Source organism: Pinus tabuliformis, chromosome J (genome assembly GCF_031772625.1).
Source record: "Pinus tabuliformis cultivar Carrire ecotype Pingquan chromosome J, CPIR1, whole genome shotgun sequence".
NCBI lineage: Eukaryota > Viridiplantae > Streptophyta > Pinopsida > Pinales > Pinaceae > Pinus > Pinus tabuliformis.
The window spans coordinates 1,065,148,302-1,065,170,503 of record NC_142295.1 but is presented as its reverse complement, the minus strand read 5'-3'; the positions used below and the strand labels follow the sequence as shown (position 1 = coordinate 1,065,170,503).

The 22,202-nt window shown below is 35.9% G+C and overlaps 1 pseudogene; it reads right to left on the bottom strand.

Annotated features, from left to right (window-relative positions):
• Window positions 1–368: 368 nt before the first annotated feature.
• Window positions 369–10,199, bottom strand: LOC149230637 (protein DETOXIFICATION 40-like; annotated as a pseudogene).
• Between the last annotated feature and the right edge of the window lie 12,003 nt (window positions 10,200–22,202).

Genomic DNA, 22,202 nt, shown 5'->3' with positions numbered 1-22,202 from the left:
ATATTTTACAAAAATTAATAAATCCTATTATAAAAATACATGTAAATTAATTATTCTCAAAAAAAAAAAAATTATATAACTCAATCTAATGTAAACCTTAAATTGCATATAAACTAGAACATTCATCAAGTAATGAATCCAAGGAACATATATTCTCTTGTTTATTGCTACTCATAAAAAAATTGCAATGTGTTACACATAACCAAAACCTTGCCTATCGAGAGGATAAAGAAACTTGACTGCAAAGTGAAAGAATCCTCTTCAAACCTGTGGCTGCAAAAAACAAACATGGAACACATCATTTATCTTGTTGACAAAGACATTCAAGTAATCCAAACAGAGAGTAGGAAATAAAAAAGGGTAAAACTTCAGTTAATCACCCCATTTTTGGGTGTTTCATCTAGATTGCTATCAAATTTTTGAATTTTGCTTCCCCATGTAGATAAATGTTGAGAAGCTTTTTCCACCTGGCATCATTGTAAATGAAATTAAATTGTAATGTATACCTTCTAGTTGTAATTCTTTGGGACTATACTTGTCTCCATGATAAGATTACATTTTTATAAATACTTACTTCTTTGTTCCAATTTGTTCTATATGTTATTGTCAGCAAAATTAGAGTTTGTAAACACATCCCTCCTAGCATTCCTGACCAAATTCCCTGTAGACATTTTAATTTTCAATATATAGAACCATACACACCAATCCTTGAGTTTTAGATTTAGGTATCTAATGACATGAAGTAAAATCAATCATTAACTTTGTTCTACATGTTTTGAATATACACACATATATAATATTGCATGAAATAAAATTAATCATTTACTTTACTTCAATATATAAAATTATATAGATGAAAAAATATATATACAATCTATATGAAATTACTTTTTTCAAACTTTTTTTTTTTCTGAAGAAAAAGCGAACTTTTTATTGAAGAGATAAAAAGTTACATTGTACATGCGAGGCATTCCTTTGCTGTTATGGAACAGTGCATAACACTGCTATGAAGCAAAACTGTCCTTTTACAAGGACCTCCTGTCCATAAGATCTATCCAAAGAAACTCAGCAATATTACTTTTTTCAAACTTACCTTAACACCAAATCCTAATTTAAAAGCCAATACACAACCTAAGGGTATCCCAACAATATAGAAACAACCCACATTAATATAACCCACAGGAGCTTGCCATCCACAACCAACAACAACACCTACATAGTTGAACACAGAAAAAACAATATCATGTCAATTCACTTGTCAATATATATATATATATATATTATTTTCTTATTTATCATAGTTTTTGAAAATGAAGATGTGGGTGCTTGTAATCAATGTGGCATGAATGAATATAATGATGAAAGTTGCTCTAAAGAAAAACCTGAAAGTATTGGTTGTACACCATCCAGAATAATTGAGGCCGCTAAGAAAGGAGAAAGTTCTGCAACTCTATCTGCTACTTCTTTCCCTTTTGTAAATGCATAACTCATGACATGTCGTAACCAAATAATAACAATAGCAAATATCACCGAAATTAAAAAAGATGTCAAAGTCATAATTTTCACTGAAAAAGATGTTGCTCTAGGGTTCCCAGCGCCAAGCTCATTACTTACTCTAACACTGGATACAAACAAGGGGAAAAAGAGTAATAAAATTAATTAGAAAACATTATTTCTACCAATTTAAGAAGAGAAGAAATTTGATTAAGGTACAAAACTTGACTAGAAATTGAATGTAAATTTAGGAATATTTCTGAAATTTGAACTTGATTAGAAATTGAATGTAAATTTAGGAATATTTCTGAAATTTAAAAAATACCAGTGAACTCCAACAACCATACTTGATAAACTATTAACTTTACTCGTTAATTATATTTTTGAAATATTCCAAAATCTATAATCATATTAAAGATATTTAACTATGTTAAACACACATGGAAAACATAGAATAGGAAAGATAAATCATTCAGTACCTTTTTTTTATTGACAATAGATATACATTTATAGTACAAATATGTGACTCTTGGGTTTCAGAACCCAAGGTCTCTTGGACTCCTTTTGTCCATTCGACTTCCACACTAACCCACTTAGGATTAGGTGTCCAACATTCCCCCCCTTAATCCGAAGGGTTATGTATGAGTCCAAGAAAAGAGCTGTAATACAAAACGTGCAAAAAATGCATGGCAGCACTAGGCTGAATGTGCTCTATGAAATGTTGGTAAAAAGGGCGGTGGTTTAAGGATGACCACCAACACTGGAACGCTTAGTGTAGTTCCCGGAACTCTTCCAAAACTGGCAAGAAACTGAAGTTTTCTGCTAGAGGAAGTGTTCTTAATCTATGATGGTTTAAGGATGACCAACAACTCTGGAATGCTTAATGCAATTCCTAGAACTCTTCCAAAGCTGGCAAGAAGCTGGTGTCTTCTGCTAGAGGAAGTGTTCTCAATTGTGTTCCTGGAATTCTTCCAAAACTGGCAAGAAGCTGAAGTCTTCTGCTAGAGGAAGTGTCCCAGATTGCCAACTGAAGGCATGTTCAGGCATCTTTGTCTCTGGCTACAACTCTGAAACTGGTGTGGCAGGTTGTGGCTCAGGCTCGCTTGATGTGACTTTGAAGCTTGTAGATGACCATCATTTTCCCCCCTGTCAGGTACAAGGTGAGAAGATGGAGAAAACTCAACTGCAAGACTGTTCAATACTCTAGAACAAGTTCTAACATGTGTTTGGAATATCTTCTTGGCTGTTGATGCCCATTGCCAAGAAGCGATCCATCCAAGATGAATCTTTGTTCTTGCAGGATGTTTATTTCTGAAGCATCTGTGTGAAGAATGACTGGTTTTATGACAGTGCTTACATGGATGAAGATCAAAACAGTGATCTTTCAAATGGCCAACTCGGTCACAGTGTTGGCATTTCACGATCTGTTGTTTTTGTTGTTGTTGTTGCTGTGGAAGAGGGGCAGAATCTGGAACAGCTGAAGCTGAACTGTCATAAATGAATCCAGCACTCTGAAACTGAATGGGCTTGGCATAGTCTGGAATATGAAAGGACAAGTCCTTGTCATATCCAAGACCAGTTCTGTGCTTGTTGTGGACAAGTTGTTCCCAAGGTCTGATGATGGGCTTGGGAAGTGCAGACTGAGTTTCTGCATCTGCATATATAACTGCTGCTTTATTTGAATGAACTGTACCATTATTAATATGCTGCTGATGGGTGGTTGTCTAAATGTTCTGAACAGAAACAGGTTCAGAATGGTGTCTATTTTGATGTAGCTCTTCTTGCTGTAGTTGTGATTCAAGCTGCAAAAAATCGATCTTTTCCTGTGCATTATATAAGCATGTCTGAATTTCTGAGAGAGATCTTTTGCTGATTTGTAATGTGTCATCAACAGTAGATTGTATAAGAGTTTTCATGAACTCTAATACTTCACTGATTCTGGCCATTTATGCGTTTGAAACTGATCAAAACTACTACTTAATGCAGAAAAGTAATACCCACTCACAGTACACAGCAATATCCTTATAAGTGTGCAGCAAATGATTAGTGTGCAACAAGAAGCAACAAGTAGAATTCGAAGATGCTGAAACCGGAATACCAGAAAGCAAACTAGATAATGCAGATTCGTTCTTATTGAAAACTTTTATATCTCAACACTTGATATAGACATATAATCTCAGTAATAGCTCATCAAAACTGCAGCAATGTCTCTCAAGCAGTTCCTTCTAATGCTTAAGTAGGTCTTCCACCTCCAGCTATTGCAAGTGCAGTGAAAAAAACCACAGAAGAACTTTCATCTACTACCGCAGTACAGGATGCCTCTTGCTCTTCTCGGTTCACATACATGGAGAATAATTCCAATTCAAACTCAGATTGTGGAGCACATATCTCTGGTCATGTTCCTCCTGTAGCTAGAAAAGCGTTCTTAGCATGGACATTTTCCACACGAGATATTCAGGAACACATTTGCCACCCTTACAAATACTTCAATGCCTTGCTCTTTCAGGGGCGCAAATTTGATCAGTTTGGAAAGTATCAGCAAATTTGAACACAATGCGCATAGATAAGAAATTACCAGCAAATTTCACAAAGGAAATATTTGATGCAGTGGAAAAGCACTTTGGTCAGAATCGAACTATTCATCCTTATACTGTTGAATGCTGAGAGGAATACCAATCTCATAATGACGAACAGCATTGAGTACTCTCAATATTTGGCACATCTCCCTAAAACGATCCCGTTGAAAATAGCTGCAAAAAGCCCGACCATAGCTAGCAGCTCTCAAAAGAGTACGTTGTCGTGAAATGTCAAATTCATGACCTGCAGCATCTATACATGTTTCAACGGCCTCAGGGACGGAGGAACGAATTTTCTTTGGAGAATTTCTCTGGTTGCATCACATAGAGTTGTCGAAGTCGTGCACCAGTATGAGACAGAGTGCCTGCCTCCGCAATACAGGGCTAGTAAGGATAGCAAGGTGGCTTACATAAAAAGTAATGTTTCAAAAGTCTGCAATACAACATTAAAAGTGCCGAAGCATATGAAACATCCAATTTTTGTTTATTACTAGCTTGATAACTTCTATCAGAACCATCGTCGGTACGTTAAGAGCAGTGCAAACAGGGGACACGGATCAGATCCGGAAAGAAGCAGCTGTTCTTCCTTTCCATCAAGCCGTGGACAGTAAACAGACAAAACTTATATTCTCAGCTTTAGCTTTGCAGGAAAAATGGGTGAGCGGCAAAGTAGAGGCAGAGTTGCTAGCAGCATATAAGCCAGTAAACAATGCAACGTATTTGATAGCCAATTTGAATCGAATAGAAGAGGTGACTCATGATGCTGTAGAGTCTTTTTAAGAACACAAATCGCATAGTCTTATATTATGAAGACATGTATAGACCGCCGCCTTCGATCACAAAACAATAAACAAATTGACCGACTGACTGGAGTTATTGAATTAAAGTGCGCGCAACTCGAAACTTCAAACTCCCCTTCTCGCTCCTCCTCCTGGCACCGACTTGACAGGCATCTGCTTCAGAGATCAACTTTGGCATCAACAGTTTCCCCCTTGACCAAAACTTCGTCTTCGATTATTTTGCACATTCACAAAATAATTTCCGCTACCACATTCACAAAAATAATTTCCAGATTTCCCGGCCTCTGTATCTGAAGTTCGGCCGAAATTCGCTGTCATGCGAAATATCTAAGTAGCGAAAAAGACGACCTACAGTTATGGCTCGTTAAACCACAAAATGTTGATCTTGAAAGGATTCAAGAGCATTACAAAACGAAGTAAAAACACCAGACGCCAGAGGCTGAACCGCAAACTGCTGGCTGATTCACAACATCATGCGTAGCTTGTGCTTCAAATCTTAAATGTAAAACATTGCAAAACAGAACATTTTTCTCACAGGGCTTCAACGGCTTTTCTAACTGCAAAACTTCCCCACTTCAAATCCTAATGTCGGCGAAAACGATCTTCAAGCGAAGACACGTTCAACCCTTACCAAAACCTTTAAAACTCCAAAAGAAAAGGAACTAAAAAATCGTCCCCTCCTGCTTTACAGCATAGATTCTACTGCGAAGTACCAAAAATTCTTTCTTCAAATGCATTAAATTCTCCACATGTTTCATAAAACGTCTTCAACTGCACAACTTAAATAAATCCTCTTCAATAAATCCTCTTGAAACGAAAAAAATCATTAAATAACCATGAAATCATGGTCAAAATGCTCAGAAAAAAACATCAAAACGCAATCACTGTAACCAATCTGCACTATCATCAACCATTTTAGAGCAATTCGCAATGCTCCCCGGCCATTCCTCGGCTGTCGTAATGCCAAGTTTTAATAGCAGCTTCAAAACTTATTCAGGGCGCACACACCATGTTAAACACACATCATTTCGTTGAGACCACAATTCACTGAAAAAATGCAAAGGATAGAGGCGTTGATGACAGAGGCGTCAGAACAGTTAGCGCAGAGTGACCAGCGGAACCGATGGGGAGAGCGACAGGGTGAGCGTTAGACTGAGAATGGCAGAATATATAAAACGCATAGATGCCAAGCGCAGAGAATTGTCAGACAGTAGAGGCGCAGGAAGGCAAGGTGCTCAGTAGTGTCAAGTCTGCGTGGAACGTTACAGATAATGAATACTAGGCCAGCGCTATTCAAGGCAGCTCAAACACAAGTAATGAAGACCACGCTGATATATTTGAATTTGCAGATCTAGCATGCCAGTTTTACTATTACAGGATTATGGGTAGAGGTGCAGCACTGACATGCACATAAAAAGGCCACAGAAAAACAAGCGGCTCTGATACCATGTTAAACACACATGGAAAACATAGAATAGGAAAGATAAATCATTCCGTACCTTTTTTTTATTAACAATAGATATACATTTATAGTACAAATATGTGACTCTTGGGTTTCAGATCCCAAGGTCTCTTGGACTCCTTTTGTCCATTCGACTTCCACACTAACCCACTTAGGATTAGGTGTCCAACAAACTATTTATAACTGACCTGGCAGCTGCACTAAAGCCCATTGAAACCATGAACAACAAGCCCCAAACTGACGCAATGCACATTAAAACATACATTAGAACAAAATATTTCAGAAAAAATAACAAGGCTTTTTTTTGGAATCAAATGTGTAAAGATAAAATCCTCATACACTGTTTAAACGATTAAAATCTCTTCAGTAATGAATAATTCTTATAGACAAAGTCATGCCTTGAGTTTAATGTGAATCAAATAAAGTTCACTGACATTATGAAATATTAACAGTACAGGGCAAAGAAGAATACCATACAGACAGGGAGTCCAATGCAATCTCTGGATCATTTAGAAGTCCAGCCAATAAAACCAATATTTGAAAGTACCATGTTTCCAGAATCCAAACTATTAGGCAAACCCAACTGATCAGTGAAAAGTGAATTCACAACCAATGAAGCAAAGTGTTCATCTAACTTCTATATACATAATAAAAAAATATATTTTAATTTCTATGAAGTTAAAAATATATAGCCATTTTCTTAGCCATATTGGGAGGAATTGCCCAGAAAATTATGGAAATTCAGGTTATATTTAGAGAAAATCTGGCAAAGATTTTTGTAAATCCAAGCTATAGTTGTTAAACTTCAAAATTTTAGGTGTTTTAAACATTTTTGATGGTACTGAATCCATTTCCACCATCAAAAACATGATTAAACACTGCCTCTACAAAATTCTTTGAAATTTTTTTCCTGAATTACAGCCATTTTTGACCATACAAGCAATTCCTCCACCTCGATAGACTACTCCATTTTCTTGTAAAACTCACAATAACACTTCCAATTTCTTAACAGATCTCTCACTAAATAAATTATGAAGAAAAAAAAATATGTTTTACAATAACATAACGGCGGAGGCGAGGGAAAGCTTCAAGAATGAGGGCAAACTGAGGAAAGCCTCAACTGAGAAGCCTGTCCACGTGTACTTGCATCGTGGCGTCTTAATGATATATAGGAACTGGGCAATGACCACGATCCACCACGACAAGCTCAGCACCAACGACGCCCCCAGGACTCCCCAGTCCAGCTTGTACACCACCAGCCACGACAGCAACACGTGGACGAATAAGGTGCAGAATGATATGTAAGCGCTAGGCGCTACAATGCTCTGCGCCTGCAGAAATTTCTCGATCGGAAAAATGGCGGCATACGCGAAGATCTGCGGGATGAGGCCGTATACAAATAGAGAGGCTGCCGACGCTATATTGTGGGACTGTCCTATGAGCACCAGCAAGGGCTTGGAGAATACATAAATGACTGTCACAGGTATTCCAGTGACCATGAGGAGGATGGTGGATCGCTGCAGGTAAATCCCGAGCATCCTGTAGGTCTTTGCTCAGTAGGCCTGCCCGCATAGCGTTTCCAGTGCGCTCCCCATTCCTAACTGTTCCAAAAAAGGAACAGAAGGTGCCAGAAGCAGAATCAGAATCAGAATTAATTCTGTATATCATTTTTCAGGACGAAAAAGCATGATATTGTATTGTATGAGAAATATAAAGAGACATATTAAAGAGAAATATTAAAAGGCATATTATATGAGAAATATAAAGAGGCATGATACTGTATGTCTGTCATATTCAATGGTATAGCTTTAATTGGCAGTGCATGATCAATTTGGTATAAATTCAGATGGGGATTTTTTTGGATTTTAATTTTCAGCTATGAAATTTGTAGAAATCCAGTGTTTTACATATTTTTAATGTTCTAAATTTATTTAGGCATTCAAAAACTAGTTTTGAACTATTAAAATTTAGAATCCTAAAAAAATTATATTAGATAACTTTCAAAAAAAAATTTAATGGTTACATTGCTTTTTTTAATTACATAGATTTTTTCCTAAGAGATGAAATCATGCCACCAGCAACTCAGCACCAAAAATTGTATTACCCAGGTTTGAACAAAAGTCTAATAGTTACATTCCTCTTTAATTACATATATTTATATTTTTTTTCAAGATGAATCATGCCTGGAGCAAGTCAAGGACCAAAATTTGTATTAGCGAAATTTCAAAAGTCTAATAGTCATATTGCTCCGGTTAATTACATAGAATTTTTTCCCATCTGATAAAATTATGCCTGGAGCAATTCAGAATAAAAATTGTATGGGTCAAATTTCAATAAAAGTCTAATAGTTACATTGCTTCTTTTAATTAAATAGATGTTTTTTTAACCTATGAAATCATGTCTGGAGCAGCCCCTGTCGGGTATACATAGTTCTTTCCAAGATTGAAATCATGCCTGGGCAACTCAGGACAAAAAAATGTATTAGCCAAATTTCATCAAAAGTCTTTTTTTTCAGTAGGAAAAAATCTGCATAATATATATTGTGTAATATATATTATCAAAAGTCTGTTCCTTTTAATTACATAATTTTTTTTCCAACCTATAAAATCATGTCTGGAGCAACTCCCGTCAGGTATACATAGTCTTGTCTAGAATTGAAATCATGCCTGGAGCAACACATGTAAAATATACATAGTCTTGTTCAGGATTGAAATCATGCCTGGAGCAACTCATGTACAACATACATAGTTCTATTAAGGATTGAAATCATGCCTGGAGCAACTCTTGTTCACGATACATAGTCCTGTTTAAGATTGGACCACAAGACAGTAAGTGCAAGCCTCCCCACTTAACTGTTAGATCACATCGCTTAGTACAAATCAAATCTGAAACTTACCCACTCTATCTATGTTTTTAATTTCTACTATGTATTTTAATAAGTAGGGCTTACTGTGCAATAAAATTGTATACAGCAGAACTGGTATCTTCCATCTTTTCAGAGATAAAATTTAATGGCCAAATTATTTATCATGGTGTAATTTGTTGGTGAAACATAATTTAAAATTTTCTATATTGATCTTAATATTCTGTATTAAAATAATTAAAATTCAACCTTTGTATTAAAATGATTAAAATAAATATTAGAATTGCAGAACAAATTTATTAACATAAATGATCAATGATCAATTTTATTAAACCTCCCAGAGTTTATTAAAGAAATCTCATCAAACCATCTATAAGAAATCTCATTAAACAATCAATCAGGTGGGTTTTTTTTTTGAAAATATATTTTTTTCATTGATATTACAATGTTTCTACATATATATATACATTCAATTTACCCACTATAGGATAGGTTTACTAATACTAACTATCTGATTCTGTAAGGAAGTAAATAAGAAATGGTTGTCATTTTATAACTGAAGAAATTGTGAATGGAAAGCCACATACATAGTCCTGAAATTGAACTAGATATACACAAAGATGAATGAAACTGAACTAGATATACACAGAGATAAATGAACAGGATACTTAACGTATATATACCATGAGTCCATAACCGAAGAATTGCATCACCGTGTTCCCCAGAGAAGCAGCAGCAAGCTCCAGGTTTCCTAGATGCCCACAGAAGATCTGAGTAGCCATGCCCATTATATAGGTCACCATGTACACAGCCACTGCTGGCAGGGCAAGGCTCCACAGCAATTTGGATTCCAAGACCACAGCATCTCTCATCATCTTCATCCATGGCTGCTGCTCTGCATTGGTTAGGATCACCTCCAAACGATTTTTATCATCAATAACATGGGTGCTACTGCCATGTTCTGCAGAGTCCGGAAGATGTTGGTCCACTGCACCCGGCTCCATTGAGAGAGGGTTGGGATCCGATGATTTCTGCTCGCTGCTGATGGAATGATAGACCATATAAAGAGAGTGAGAGTCTTCTGAAAAAAGAGTCCTGAGAACATCAAATTCGGACGAATTAAAATTATGTGACGTATCTAAGAAGGCTATATAATTCAGAGCTAAGTGACCCGGTTCAGTGATTAAAATTAATTAAATGTGAAGTTTTCTAATTTCATGGCAAATTTATTTGTTGAGATTAGTAAATTATCTTGTCCTTGCCTTGGCGGGAGGATGAATCATGTTGGATACATGTTAGCATATATTTTTTGATATAATTTCTTGCAAAAAAATTTCTTCGTTAACAAATCGACAAAATAACAAAATTCATCTAAAATTTTCTTGAAATTTGTTTTAAATTCTGTATTAAATTACACAAAATATTTATAATAATAACAAATAAAAAAAACAATAAAATTCTAAAATTAAAACCTAGTTATTCTAATTGATTTATTTCACAACTAGGAAATAAAGGTTAAAACCTAGTTGCTTTATTGATGATGATGATGATGGTGGTTAACGTCCACTCCACTGAGACCAAATTGGTCTATCAGACCTATAATTTTCTTAGTTCTTAATTGTCTGGCTTCTCGTCTTTCTTGGCCAGAGTGGTGTTGTAGCGTTCTTTTTTTTCTCTACGGTCTCCCAACTTCCTTTATCTTGCATCTCCTTCATCTCTTTTGGTTCTTGGGACATTGGTGTCTTAGCTTTGCGATCTGTTGTGTTCGTCCTTTTGAAGATAGTCGGAGAAGAAGTTTGGTCTGGGAGATATGCTTTGTTGTTAAATGAAGATTTATTTTGTGCGGTATTCGAATCCTTATTACTATTGATGCTTGAGGGGTTGTCGAGTTCACTTTTTTGCTATTGGGTGGGGTTTTCCCCCTACTTGTCTTGAGAGTTGTTTTTTTCTTGCCCGATTTCTTGCAATTCAAAGTTTTCTGGAGAGTATTATTCCTTGATGACAGTGTAATGTTCTTTTTGTGCTCCTTCCCACCATGTACATCTGTGGTGATTCTTTCTAATAGAATTTTTCTGGGAGGCTTTTGGGCAATTTTTGGCTAGATGGCCTGTTTCAAAGCAGGATCGACATCTGAAGAGGACACTTTCATAATCGAGTTTCTGGTTCCATACATAGTCTTTACTTGTTAGATTTATTTCCGCTGGGAATCCGGCGCTGAAGTCCATTTCCACACAGATGCGTGCATAGGTGGTTCTGGCATATTCCTTTGTTTCTTGACACTTACAATAAAATTTCCCAATTGCATTTCCAATGGCTTTTAGTGAGGAGAAATTCCAGAGATGCAAGGGTAGGTTTGGCAATCTCACCCAAACTGGTGCTGAGGTTATGGTTGTTGTTGAGGGATCAAATGATGGGTTTCATGGCTTCATGAATAGGCTTGAGTTTTCCCAAAACCAAGCGCCGGAATCTAGAATGCATTGTCTGCTTTCAGGGTTTTCAAAATCTACTATAAAGAAACCCCTAACATAGCGGTAAATATTAATTTCATCAAAAATGACAGGTTTCATACCTCCGAGATCCAACTCTGGAGAGTTGTTAGCCGTGGCCAAAAACCATTGAACCAGATTACAACTAGGAGAGAGAAAAGACCAATACAATTAACTTTAGAGGATGTTAGAAATAGTTTTGTTTTACATAAAATACTAATTTTTTAAAAACTATTTCTTATTTCTATTTTAATAATATATTTTATTTTTATTAATTTATTTTTACAATTTGAATACGCAACTTTTTATTTATATTATACAAACTTAAATTATATAAATTTATACATTTTTAAGAAATCATATGTAAATACAATTTTTTTAATAATATTTTTATTTGTATTTTAATAATATATTTCATTTTTATTAATTTATTTTTACAATTTAGATATGTTAAATTTTTATCTATCTTAAATTATATAAATTTATATATTTTTAATCAATCATAATTGTAATAGAAGTGTAATATTTCAATAACATATAAAAGTTAAATGTATAAAACAAGCATATATATATATATATATATATATATATATATATATATATAGATATTATTTAATATTTTTGAATATATGTGTGCAGGTGTTTTATTTATTTATACCATACATATTTAAATTATATAATTTTATATACTTATAAAGAATAATAATAGAAGTGTAATATTCTAATAAAATACAAAAACTAAATATATAAAAGAAATATATGTGTTATTAAAAAAATGTTTTATTTTTAAATTTTATTGTGTTTTATTATTTTTGAGTGTGTGTGATATAACCTTTTATTTATACCATATACACTTGAATTATATAAATTTATATGTTTATAAACAATTATAGTAAAACTGTAATATTTCAATAAAATATAAGATAATATATTTCCAGTGCCATTGCGAATTGAACTACCTCAAGCAGACAATATAAAAGAAACATATATTTTTCTTTTTTGTTTTCTGATATATATATATATATATTGGAATATTTGAAGTTGTTGGAATATTTGAAGTTCTTCACATTTGAGTATTGGGTTGATCTAAGGAAATGAAACGAGAGTGGTGAATGCAGAACGACAAAGATAAACCCTAGTCGTCAGAGGAAGGGGATCGTAGAAGACTACAAGGACTGCGATTTGGATCTCATGCATGACTTCTAATTTGATGTCATCCTCCTGACATACCCTACTATCCAGGAATTCTCAACAACAACGAATGCAACCAACGATATGATAGAGGTGTGGAAAATTAAATTAAGGCGTGGGCGTTCTAGAGAGAGTTTTGGTTGATTCTTCTACCAGGATTTCAATAATGAGTAGGATGTAATACTAAGATGAAACTATAAATATGAGGCAAGCAAACTTTAATTTCCTAAGGAAAAACGAAGGAAGCTTATGAGGCAGTTTTCTTGGCTTATACTTTGTTATTTTACATAGCTTGTGGAGCAAGTTCTATATAGATAGAGATTGCTTTGTCAAAAAATCCTAGTTGTCATCTGTGGAGCTCAAAACCCATGTGTGCTCGTGTAGAGGATGAGAGACAAAGGAGGCATAGTACATTGTAACCAAGGAATAAGCCGTCAATATGCAGGCCCATTTGTGTCCTCATAGGGTATGTTAGTGTTCAAGCCTCAGAGCCACAAAGGTTATCTACACTGCATTACACCATGAAGTAGAATCTACACTAAGATCCATAGTGGAAACCCTAAGTGTCAATTGTGCAATGTGCAGAGGAGAAGTGGCTTGTAGAGTGAGTTATTTCTAGATAGAGATTCATTTTGTTGAAAAATCCTAGTTATCGCTTGTGGCCTATGGAGCTCAATGCCTATGTGTGTTTGTGCAAAGGAGGAGAGACAGCAGAGGCGTAATTCATTGTAAAGGAGAAGTAAGTTGCTAGTTTGTAGGCCCATCTTTGTCCACATAGGGTTTATTTATGTTCAAGCCTCAAATTCATAGAGGTTATCTACAATGCTTCTCACCATGGAGCAAAGTCTGCATTGAGGTTGTGTGCGTGGAATAGTTCAAGAGGCCTCTGTGCTAAAGCTTTCACAAGAGGGAAGAGTTGGCAGAGCCAAGAAAATCAAAGTTAAATATTCCCCCCCTTGAATGAGAAGTTGTTGGTTTGAGCAATTGGAGTATGGATAGAACCACCATCTTTCATGCCATGAAACCCTAGGGGTCAAGATCCCTTTGGAAGAATCACAAATTGAGGGTTTCAAAGAGTTGTGGAATAGATTGAACCCTAAGTGGTTGTCATCACATACAAAAGAGGTGCGGATAGGAGTACAATATGGATGCCATAGATGAGGTGGATTACAGGGACAATGAAAGGATGTCCCTAATGGAATTTTAGTCAAATGAGGGGTTCTTGGAGTGCTAGGTTGTGTTAGATATTGTGCGGTGAGTTTAAGGACTTTCAAAGTTCCAAAAGAGGCAAGTGCTCCTATAGAGAATCCATTGGATGGATATCATTCTAACTCTGATCATGCTTTTATTAAGAGACTAGGTTTTAGTTTGACGATAATGAGAGATGACAGGGATTTAGAAAAGGAAGTAGTGGGCCATGAATTTGTTATTACAAAAGACCTGCTAACAAATATTATTCCCTCCTCGAGATCTAGGCTCACACATGTAAACGGAACTCCTCAGGAAAAAAACATTTTGATGAAAGCACCAAATCAACAATTCCAATAAAAAGATTTCCCTATAGAGCAAAGTGAGTTTTCAAAGAAGGTCGTTTTATACAAAAGTGTAGGGGTAAGTGTGTAAAATAGAGGGAGGGGGAGTTCAAAGTGGTGTTGGGATATGATATTAGCATGTAGCAAGTTTTGATGTTTTATGACATATGTTTTCTTGCAAATTTTATGAGGAAGAAGGTGGTGAAACAAGGCTTGGAGAAATGGGTGGAAGGACATTGGAGAAGAGCCTAGGCTATATTGCTCAAGTCCCACTTGTATTCAAGGGGGATCAATGTGGTTTTTAACAGTGAATCAGATGTAGACTTTGTGAAGAAGAATGTGTGATTATGGGGTTTGTCAAGTTGCATGCTTAAAAGCTGACTCCCATATTTTAACTCAAAGATAAAATTATTTGTTGTTCAACATATCTAGTCTCTTTTGCTTGGTTTTCCTGATCTGCTTCAAACTAGGGATTTTATGGAAATATTGGGGCGAAAAGTTGGGAAATCTCTTTACTTTGATGAGAAGGTATTAGAGTTCATTGGATTTATTGATATGAGGGTGGCGAAGGTGCTCATTGAAGTGGACCTCAGTAAAGCCCTGGTTATTGAAATATAGGTAGCCTGGGGTGACTGTGTTTTCATACAACCCATTGACTACCTAGGAATCCCCTTCATATGTTCCTAGTGTTGTGAGGTAGGGAATTGAAGATGTACTTGCTTGTTCTTTACTTAAACAGTTTCAGGAAAGCATATGGTGAGGTCAAAGTCAAGTCGAGGATACTTTTTGGTCAATTAAGACTCATCAATGGCATTACTTTGAGAGGAGACTACTTTAGTGTCAGGGGGATTAGAGAAGAAAGTTTTGACAAATGAAGTTACCTAAGACAAAGGTGGTTCACACCCAAAGAAAGGGGACAAGATTAATCAAGGAAAATGGCTACTCATTTCCTCTAACTCCACAAATGTTATGGAACAGATGCTCCCAAAAACTCAACTGATCGTTTGTTCATTTGTTTCAAACAACATTTCTAAGGAAGGGGGGGAGGTACCTATATGTCTTAAGTCGAGTCCCAGGGGGGAAATATTTCCTAGGTTTACCAGGTCTTTCGGTAGGTCCCCCTTTGTTATTAACCCCTCTCCCTATGACAACTTTGCAGTTGACTCAACAACTCACAGGTGATGCTGGTGCAGGTCTTGGGGGTGGTAGGACCATCGTGGTGGTCACATTTGACCCACATAGGAGGGAAGTTACCAAACAGACCAAGGAAATTTCCTTCTCTTCGAAAAGGGAGGTTTTCAATTTTCTCTAAGAGTCGAGGGTTTTAAATGTTTTTTTCCCACATAGTGTTCTAGTTGTCGAGATGCCATCACAATCGATCGATCAAAAATTTGGAGGTTTATCAATATTCAAATGACCTCTTGATAAAATTCAAAACCCTTTGTCGAGGTTGGATACATTTCTAGGGTTATATTTCCCAGTGACAGATAAAATACTCAAACCTCTTTCTGGAGGAGCCTCGGGACAAGTTTTTTTGGGTAGTGCGAGAGAATTGGAATCTGAATTGAATGGTTTCCCGCTAGAGGAAAATATTTTGTGCTAGAATGTTGATAAGCTTGTGAGTTTGACCCCAAATTAAGAGGTACAAGTAAAGGAAGAGGTTCCCATTAAAGGAAACTTGACGTGATGAAAGGAATCTTATTTGAGCAAATGACGGATCTTAAAGGGAGGAACAAAAGGATGGGACAACATGATCATCTTGTTTTATGTGGTAGATCTCAAGAACTTAGAGATACTAGGCCCGATAGTGGGGTTCGATGGTGTTGATCCTCTCACTAAACATCATAGTGGTGAGGGGGTGCCCTAAATAGTGAGCCCTAAAATTTTTTTATAGTCATATAAGTTAGATGTCTTTTTGTTGCAAGAAACAATGTGTACTGGACAAAAATAAGTTGAATTTCTTTTTACATTTTGAGTTAGTTGGAAGTGTAGTACAGTCGACTCTAGAGGTATCTCGAGAGATATTATGATGTCCTATATTTGGTGGATATGTGAGATCTCCGCTTTTATCCAATATTTTAGAATTGTGTTAAGAGGCTTTCGCGATGTTGGATCAGGTTCATTTCAAGTTGCTAATAGTTATGGTCCTTACTAGAATCATCAATTTTTATGGGAATGGGCCAAAGGGTAAAGTTTGTTGCCATATCCATTAAATTTGTTATGGGATGATACCTAAAATTTGTCATTTCATACTAGGATCATTGGGGTGTTCATTCCAAAATGGATCCATTGGCCTAGTATTTTATTACATTACTAGAAGAATTAAGGATGGTCAACATTGAACTAGTGCCGATATGCCCAATGTGGTACAATAAGAGAGTGGGATCGGAAGGAATCACAAAAAGGATAGATCATTTTATAGTAGTTGAACACTTACTCGAAACTATGAGGCACTATAAAATCTACATAGGTGAATTTTCCAAAGGTTTGTTAGATCCCACCTCCATTTTCTTGCAACTGGGGAAGAAGGCAGAAAAGAAAAAGTAACCATACAAATTGACCTCTCACTATATCAAAGAAAGTTCTTTGTCTAATCTGGTTAGATCCAATTAGGTGTCTTATGATTCTTCAAGTGTAGAATATGTGATTGAATACTTCATTTTTAACCTAAAGAAGTTGAAACAAGAAGTCATCGTATGGGATCAGGTTAGTCAAAAAAGAGAAAAGAAGGAGATCAAGGAGTTGGAGGTTGGAATCACCCAATTGTATGTAATTTTACCATCTAGAATGCATTCAAAGGATGAACTAGAAAAATTTTGAACTCTAGAAGTTAAGAAAAAAGCACTTATGGATGAGGAGGAAGCGACATGGCGACTACATAGTCGAGCTCTTTAGCTTCAAAAAGGGGACAATAATACGAAGATTTTCCATAAGTTCGTGGACCACTGAAGGCTAACCAATACCATATGGGATATCACTATGGAAGATGAATATCTCATTTCTTCACAAGTAGGTTTGAATAATTTGGGTCTCAGCTTTTTCCAAAATTTATGTTAGGAGCTAGAGGCTCCTAGGATTGAAGCACAGTGGAAGGTCATTAGACTTTTTTCCCAGAATGTTTGATAATGAATCTATTGAGATTCTGAAGAAGCTAGCTACATAGAAGGAAGTTCTACTAGTTATCACTATGGAAGATGAATCTCTCATTTCTTCAAAAGTAGGTTAGAGTAATTTGGCTCTCAGTTGTTTCCAAAATTTATGTTAGGAGCCATAGGCTCCTAGGATTGAAGCACAGTTGAAGGTCAGTAGACTTTTTCCCCAAAATGTTTGATAATGAATCTATTGAGATTTTGAAGAAGCTAGCTACATAGAAGGAAGTTCTATTAGTTCCTAAAAAATCCAAGGAAAAGAGCCTAGGACCTGACGACGGACAATTTTTTTTATTTAGATTTCTTTGATCTCCTAGCACAAGATCTAGTCAGTGTCATGGAAGAGATTAGAATGGGAAGAAGAACCCCAGGGGAACTCAATTCGAATTTCATAGCATTAATTTTTAAGAATACCAATCCACAATCTTTCATGGAGTTTTTCCCTATATCTTTTTCTAATTTCCTATACAAGTTGAATTAAAAAAATATTGCTGACCGTTTGAAGGAAAAATTTTCAAAAGGTATTTATAAAGAATTGTTTAAATTCTTGAAAATTGGAAGATCCTTGATGCCATTTTTTTAGCACTAGAAGAACTACATAGTATTAAATTCAAGAAGCTCCCGAGGTTAGTGTTAAAATTGGATCTCGTTAAAGCTTATGATAGAGTTAATTAGGGCTTCCTAAGACTGGTTTTACTACAAATTGGTTTGCCTCTTGATATTACCAATTTTATAATGGGAAGTGTCACTTTGAAAACATTGTGGTACTTGTCAATGGCATACCAACTCATTTTTTTAAAGCTTCTAGAGGAATTAGAAAAGGATGTCCACTTTCACCTTTTATGTTCCTACAGGTGGAAGAAGCCTTAAGTGTTCTTCTCAACTAGGTGGCAAGGCAAGGGAGAATCAAAAGTATCCACACTGATCAAACTCATATAATTGCTATTTGTTGATGATGTTCTCTTATTTGGACATTACTCGATTGAAGAATGGAGAAGAAATTGGAACATAGTTGTGTTGTATTATGAAGCTACATGCATGGAAGTTATTCCTTCCAATTTAATTATGTTAACTAATGGAGTTCCTGAAAGTCTAATTTTAAACTTAAAAAAATTTCTTCCTTTCGAGTTTTTTGCTTTAGATGAGGGAATAAAATACATTTTTTTTATTATTTAAAGGCTAATAGTTACTAAGTTGCAAATTAGATTTGGATGGTAAAAAATGCAATGTTGGATCAATCACCAGTGCAACCGATGCCTCTCTTTTTGAGGGTTATTGTCTAGTAAAATCAGTTTTTGAAGCAACTCTAGTCTATTTGTTTTCCCTGGCTAGTGTAACGAGGATAATTCTAAACATAATTAGAAGTTTATGTTTCAATTTTATTGGGAAAGGAAAAAAATAGAAATCGATGCATTTAGCAAGATGGAAATGAATTTCCAACCCAAATAAATTGGGAGGATGGGAGCTAAAAAAAAATTCATTTTTGCAAAGGTGCTAGCTACCAAAAGTAATTGCATGAGTATGTTCGATGCTAGCCTATGGGAAACTCTGATGTGAGACAAGTATTAAAATAATAAAAAATTTGAAGAATGGGTTCTATTAGAGACAAATTCATGGCAAGGAGGGTTAAATATTTGGAAGGTGTTGGTGTCAGTGTTTGAAATAATTAAAAAAGGTTTTGTTTTGCAAGTAGGAGATGGAAGAAAAATAGACCTAAGCAAGGATCCATGGATAGGGGGTGATGGCCTCAAAAGCAACTCCTTTAATCTGGTAGAGGCATTAAAGTAGAGAGGCATTTCTTTACTTTTTGAATCGGTTGATGCCATTGTCGATCAGACATCCCTAAGATATTGAAAATTAGCTAATGCTTTGGGCCTATTAGCAAATCTAGCATGGGAATGGATACAATTTGTCTTTTCACTTGTGCACAATGGCATTATATTGAGCAGAGACCTACATAAACTCATGTGGAAAATGAACAAATATTCCAGAGTGACGATGATGAAACAAGCTTATGAAGTGATGGTGATGCAAGAAGTAGAGTCAAACACTTTTTAACAGTATAATTTTTTTTATATGTGGCATTGTCCTTTAAAGATATACCTCTTTCTATGGTTTGCACTAAATAATAGGATCCTCACACATGATAATCTTCAAAGGTAAGGATGGGAAGGGACTATAAGATTCCCACTCTACTATGATAATCAAGAGTCAATGGCACACCTATTTTTGGATTGTGTTTTCTCACAATAATGTGGAGAACCATTTTTTTTAGGATGCATGCATGGGAACATGGTCAGGGGTAATTGTATCCTCCCACATTTACCCAATTTCACCGGCCTTCCAGGGTAAACATGAAATGAAGAGTTATTATGACATGACCCAACCTTTGAGCTCAAGTTATGGAAGCGGAGCCGAAAAACTGACAACTCACAACATCCCTCAGGGCTACAGGACACTCAGGGGCCAAAGGACCACCCAAGAGACTAAACCTTGAGTTGGGGCTCTTTTCACTACCCTAAACCCATAACCACATGCATGACAAGGCCATAGTGCATTTATATCCCCCAACTACATGCACAACACTGCCTCCATGTGGTTATAACAAAAAATCTCTAGTTTAGAGGGTGTGGTCCCGAGATCTAAGCCACTTTTCCAGGCCACCCTCAAGACCACTACCCAAAACTGTCTGTAACTTCTCAGAATAATAAATGACATAATGACAAAACTTTTCATACAAAAATTGAACAAGAACTGACCCAGGACATGCCTAGTCCATAATAGACATTTCGTCAAACACATGGAAAACATGTAAGCTACAGGTCATGAATGCATATCTGATCATATTAGTATGAGATTCATCTGAGAATTAGCAAGAAGGCTCTATGAACCCTCTACATAGCTGCAAAAACACTTATTAGTCCATGCATTCATCAACCAATCAATAGCTAAACAATTCATGACAAGAGCCGTAGATAACACAGATCATATAACCAACATATAACCAGAAAATAACCAGCATAGGAACCATGGAAAGTTAGCCATATTATCACCAATAGAATCACTATAATTATACATGAATCACATTAGAGGAATAACTCTTATTAATATATGAAAATACCAACCAAGTCAAGGACTTCCACGTACCACCCAACCATATATTGGGTTGAACCAAATCTCTCTTTCAGCCAATCACCCCCATGCCATATTCTAAGCATGAACGTGGGATCTCATGGAATAAACCAAAAAAAAATCATCCATTTATTCCATAAGCTGAACCACCTCAAACCTCAATCACAGTAGTTCCACCTCTACGGTCGGACATTACTAACACCAAGCATATCGATCTCTACCCAAGTTGTCTAGGACTTAAGGAACTAGTAACTCAATCCACAACCTTCCCAGATTCCAGAGTGTTTGCCCAACCTCTCTCTAGGGATTAGTAACTCAACCCACCAAGGTCTCCGGATAACTTGTCCTAACCTACGCTCCAGGATTAGTAACTCAACCCATCAAGGACTCCAGATAATTTGTCCCAACCTAGGCTCTAGGATTAGTAACTCAACCCATGTTGTTCTAGGGATTCATAGTGTTTATTCCAACCCACAACCATAAGGAACATGAGCACTAATTAAAAAAAAAATCAAGTGGAAAAATCCACAACTCCATGGCTATGGAAGAATGACAAGGAAAATCTCCATGCCAATGACAACACATAACCAAAAAATCACATGCATATACCATGCATCCATAAACCAACAAGAAAGTCATACATTCAATCTGTTACCTGCAAAGCAATCCAATTGTAGTTGTTGATCCAACTGTTCCCTTGTACTTTCTTTCTTTCCTTTGCCTTCTTTCTCCAAATCCAAGTGAATACTAGAGTTCTCCAAGCATGCTCCAAAAATGCTACAAGATTTCTCTAAGAGTGCCAGAGTGTGAGAGAATGAAGGAAAGGAGGAGAGCTCAACCCAAAACTGTCAAAAGGCTAGAAACTAATCCTCAGACACCTTTTAATTATTGAGGCCTCTATTTTCTTCATTTTCATTTATTTTCTTTCAATTTCCCTATCATGTAAATATGTGTCTCTTCACCTTCCTTGTCACATATTTTCCTTTATTTTTATAAATAAAATGCCAATTATTGCCACTTTCCTTTGCAAATTTCAATATTCATTAACTAATCACAAGTGACATCCATCACTATGTTCTTCCCGACATTTAGCTTGGAATACGTGTCCCATGACCTTAATCTTATTTTATTTACATGGAAAATCAACCAAGGGTTGTTACAAACCCCTCCCCCTTGGGGGAACACTGTCCTTCACATTCTATGACACCTATGACCAAGAAACTGCTAAAACCAAAACATACTACCCAGGGATCTTTATAATGTAGCTCGATGCAGTATTTACAATGAAAACTACCACAAACCATGACCAACATAATAAACATGAAAATCATACCACTTATTAGAGCTTTATAATGCAACTCATTGCAAAATTTACAACAACATCCGTATATTCATAATCATATACCAAAAACTCATTTGTTTTAATCAACAAATAACGAAGGATATAAAGCCCACATTTGATCAACCATCTCCCATGTAGCTTCATCGGGCCCAAAGTTCTTACATTGCACTTTAAC